General features: G+C 35.5%; 1 long non-coding RNA gene across 1 annotated transcript; it reads right to left on the reverse strand.

Annotated features, from left to right (window-relative positions):
* Positions 1-929: 929 nt before the first annotated feature.
* LOC120298205 lies at positions 930-4,258 on the reverse strand. Its single transcript, XR_005553999.1, has 5 exons — positions 4,231-4,258; positions 3,262-3,306; positions 1,463-1,495; positions 1,298-1,333; positions 930-1,032 (listed from the first exon to the last, which is right to left on the reverse strand). It is a non-coding gene; the product is annotated as an uncharacterized LOC120298205 (long non-coding RNA).
* Positions 4,259-4,959: the final 701 nt, after the last annotated feature.

Consider the following 4,959-nt stretch of genomic DNA (forward strand, 5'->3'; position numbering starts at 1 on the left):
ACCATGCTTTTAATAACCATTTTTTTACTGAAATTTGCAATGATGCTGTCTGCCTCTTCACTTTTGTAAAAGAGTGCTTTTAAAAAGTTTATAGAGGTGAAGATAATTCACCCATTTTTTTTCAACTGAAGAACATAAAATTGAACTGTTAAATTTCAATGGTCCAATCTTGCAGAACTCTATAGGTCAGACATGTCAAACACAAGGCCCGGGGGCTGGATGCGGCCCGCGAAGTGGTTTCATGTGGCCCACGAAGCCCTCCTGGAAACAGTGAGGGAACAGCCCCCTCTGCCTTGGCCCTGGCCCAGGCCAGCTGGGAGCCAATGTACAATTTTGTGGTGACCATCTATGCTAAAACACATTCAGTCTTAGCTCCATAACCCCCCCCCCCGCATGGCCTGAGAGGATTCTCCAGTGGACCATGCCTTGGCACTTGCCCTGGTCCCACCTCCTTCTGCCAGAGACCCTCAGATCTATCCCACTCTTGCCCAGGCCCCCACAGGCACCCTTGACGCGAATGATGTAGAGCTGACCACACCCACCCAGTAGGCCACACCCACTCTATCTACACCCACCTAGTAGGCCGCACCCACCCTGGCCACATCCACCTGGCCCCCTGAGGGCAACCGCAATGCTGATGCGGCCCTCAATGAAATTGAGTTTGACACCCCTGCTATAGGTTATAAACAAAAAGGGGAAAGAACTATATGTAGCTCACTGGCTATAGATTACACAAAATAAAAAACTTAGCTACCCTTTCACTTCTCCAAGTATGGTTGATACCAAGTGATGATCTTAATGTATAGAAGAAAAGGTTTCAGGTATGTTAACAGTGGTCCAAACTGCATGTTAATTATACATGTCCCATATTTATAATAAAACTGTATAGATCAATGTTTCTCAACCTTGGAAACTTCTAAGACGGGTGGATTGCAATTCCTACAATTCTCTTGCCAGCACTGATATAGATAAAACATGTATATTTACCTTAATTCCAGGTAACCCAGGAAGTCCAGGAAGTCCAGGTTCACCCTACCAAATTAAATTATATTGTATTATAATAGAATATTACAATATTTTAATAGTAGGAAAATATTTCACAAATCAAAATATGTTCAGTATGTTGCCGCTACTTCTTACTTTATATCTGCTACTTAAAATACCTTCCCATTTAATACAGTGGGACAAAGTTTCAGTTTATTGGAAAGGACAGTATCATTTTTTATATACTACATGTCTGACAAATCAGATTTCAAATACATCTAGGAAACCAAAATTATTTATTTGAACACATTACCTTTTGTCCTGGTCTACCCGATTGTCCAGGTTCCCCCTAAACAAAGAAACAAATTATAAAGCAGGAGATTAAAATTAAAGGATGGCATTAACTTCAAGAAAGAAAGAAAATACAGAAAATTTAATTTTGGCATACATGTGAAAAAGTTCTTGTTACTCATATTACCTTAATTCCCGCAGCAGAAGATCCAGGATCACCCTACATAATAATAATAATGATAGTAATTAATGGAGGCAGAGGTTTACTTCAAGTAAAAAAAAAATACTGAAGAAGAAAAGCATACATTGGCTGGTTACATAAAAGGCAGCCAAGAACAAGCATTGATGGATATTAAAAACTGAGACTTACTGAATGTTCAAGAAACAAAGCATGAATATTGAACAAATGAAATAAAAAGCAGGACAGAATGCTGGCAAGGAAAAGTATTACATGGTCAATTTTTATAAAAGATTGAGGGAAAGTGGATACAGATAAAACCTGGCCATGACTTGAACACTGGAAACCGGATGGCTTGATTTTGGCTGCTCAGGTTCAAGCTAATGCAATCAAGACCAGATCTGAAAAATCATCCAATGATTCAAAGTGCAAATTGTGCAAAGCAGTAGGAACAGTAGATCATATACCCAATTTGTGTAAAAAAAGATTACACAAACTGACTATGAACAGCAACATAACACAGTCACCAAAATAACATTTGTAAAAATTAAAATGTGCCATTAATAAAAAAAATTAGTGGGAACATACTGTATAGAAAAAGTAATCCAAAATAAGAATGTTAAAATATTGTGGGATTTCCAAATACAAATACAAACTGGTAAAATATTAGTCCATAAGACACCAAGAAAGCACTTTAAATTGGCTTATTATTTTATAAATGTTTGTGGGTCAAGGAGGAATAGAGACTTTGACTTTAACTGTTCTAGTTGAGGAAGAACAGCTTGCTGAATCATCTACCATTTGCAAAGCTCTACCAGCCCTCAGGGTGGAATATTGTATGTCCCGTGCAGGAATGTGAGAATTGGCAATGTATTCCTACTAAGTTTCACCTTTGAATCTCCTGTGTATTTGGTTAAAACTGATTATTTCAAGTGTGGGAAGGAAAGCTCTATAAATGCAAGCCAAAGTTACATACAGTCGAATTAGAATTCATGAGTAATATGTGGTGTTTGTCCACATGTATGTCTTCTGAAACAGAACAAGAAAACCAGGAAAGCCAAAGCAGAAAATTCTGGATTCAACAGTTACACAAAACAGGCTTCAGCCAATCTATATGAACTAAGGGATTTGTTCCTTCAATTTTTTATACTGTTGACTGAAGGAGAAAGGAAAAAGAAATGTGTTAAATGTCTTGTGTTCAAACTGTTTTGAGCTCATGATGACCCATTTCAGTTTGAAACAGTTGCCTGAAGCTCAGAGCAGACTTACCAATTTTACAAGAAATATTTAAATATCATAACAAGAAATACAAAGAAATCTGGGGAGGAGATTTCACAAGCCAGGAGATGTGACGGTAATTACTGACATTTTGCAGAAGAAATATTATAATAAAAAATAAAAGCCTCTCACAGTAGGAATCGGGTTTTGTGTAATAAAGAGTGAAAATAAAGTTCACTCTGAAAAAAATCCTAATAGATTGTCCCTTTTCAGCAATATTATAATGAAGTTTATATGGATGACATCAGTCTAATTAGTTATCACAAATAATACGATGATACTAAGGTTATAGTTGCTAAAAACCAAACCAAATGATTCATATTGATAAAACAAATTCTTTTGACTATGTCTTGCAAAAATTATAAAAATAAACATGTATGCATATATACTGGAACTACAAATTATAATTTTGAATATATCAGTTTATTAAATTTTATCATTAAAATTATAATTATTTTTTTAAAAAATGTATCTCTGTTGTTTTTAACCTGAATTTAAATGTACTTTGTGACCTTCTCTATAAATTGTACCTTTTCTCCAGAGTGACCTTTGGGTCCACTTTCTCCAGCATCACCCTAAATATCAGAATAAGTTCTTTTAAATTTTTTCTTTTACCAGTTGCTTTCTATTAAAAGCATCCTAAATTTATTTCTATTTACAGTTTTGAAGAAAAGTATAAAATTAGACCAAGGAAATGAACAAAAAGAGTGACAGAGTAATGGAAGAAAGAAGTGATATATTAGAAAAATCAAGCAATATTTCAGTCTTAGTCTGTACTGGCTCTGGCCTGTCTTCCTGTCACATCAAACTTGGTTTTTTGCTTAAGATTTTTTTACAATCATATTTATTGAAATTTAAAATTACAAAGATAAAAAAGTAATACAAACCAAGATTAATTTAAGCAAGAAAAAAATAGAAAATTAAAAAGGGGAAAGAATGGGAAGGGAAAGGGTGATGAAATGAATGAATGAATGTTCTCTAATATTCCAAGAAAACTCTTTTCATCCCGTATCTCCTCATTTTTCTATTGACAAATAATAAAACCTCACTTTTTATCAGAAAAAAATCTAATAACATTGGTTAGCTATTTTCAACATTGTTTTTCCTTTACAGAGTTTCATAAATCCCTCAAAATGTAGACATCTGAGCTGGCAACTTCCTGAAACTTTAGGCCTCAATAGCATCAGCTATACAATAACAGTTAAATGGTAAGCTTCAACTGTTTTTTTTTTTGTTGCCTTTTTATTTCCCTTTTTTGTTCCCTTTTCTTCCCATGCTTTGTTTCAACTCTTCCAGTTACAATGTGACTTACAACTTTTCAAAATGAAAATTCTGATTTTTCATAGTGTTTACAGCACCTTATGAATATATAACTTTGACCTGGGTGCTGTTTTCCTAAGTTCTTGCATAAAATGGAATGTATAAAAAGTTGTTGAACACTTCACAATTCAGTTTTGAAATTATTTGTTTGTAGGACTAAATAAGCATATATGTATTACCTTTTCTCCCCGTTGTCCAGGATCACCCTAATTGAAACAGAAGGCAGAAATAATGCATTTATTGTTCTCAAAGGACATTCATGCAGATCTATCAGACCTTTATGTATGACCATTACATCTATTTAATAAATATAAATTTAAGGATAAAGATTGTAATTTTGACACTGATTCAAATAAAATATTTGGGCTACATTACTGTAATATATTTTTATGCAACTTTTTAGTTGGTTAAAATATTTTTTATTCATATGTAGCTTACTTAGTATTTTAAAACTTACAAAGCAAAGGACTTCTTGTGACTACGTAAAGCAAGGGTCCCCAACTCCAGGTCTCAGCCTGTTCAGAACTGGGCTGTGCAAGCGGCTGGCAAGCTTGTGCATGTGCACGAAGCTCCCCTTGTGCAAGCAGTGGCTGCTTACTCTCGCATACGAAGCTCCCCTCATCAAGTGCCAGCTGCTTGCTCACTCACATGAAGCTCCCTTTATGTGAGCTTCATGTGCCCTTCTGCCACTTGCAGGCAACAATTCCCTCTCCCCCCTCCCCACTGGGACACCAAGCCAGAAAGGTTGGGGATTGCTGACATAGAGGCTCTAGGCTGATTCCTTTTTTAATTCCGCCCCGTTGTTCTGCCACTCCTTCTCCTACAGGTTGAAAAACTATAATCTTAAATAATTAATGGCTTTGTTTTGACTTTTTAATATCTTGCAGATGTATTCTCATACTCCACCA

The sequence above is a fragment of the Crotalus tigris genome, unplaced genomic scaffold (genome assembly GCF_016545835.1).
Source record: "Crotalus tigris isolate CLP2741 ecotype Arizona unplaced genomic scaffold, ASM1654583v1 scf7180000023779.20153, whole genome shotgun sequence".
Classification (NCBI taxonomy): Eukaryota; Metazoa; Chordata; class Lepidosauria; order Squamata; family Viperidae; genus Crotalus; species Crotalus tigris.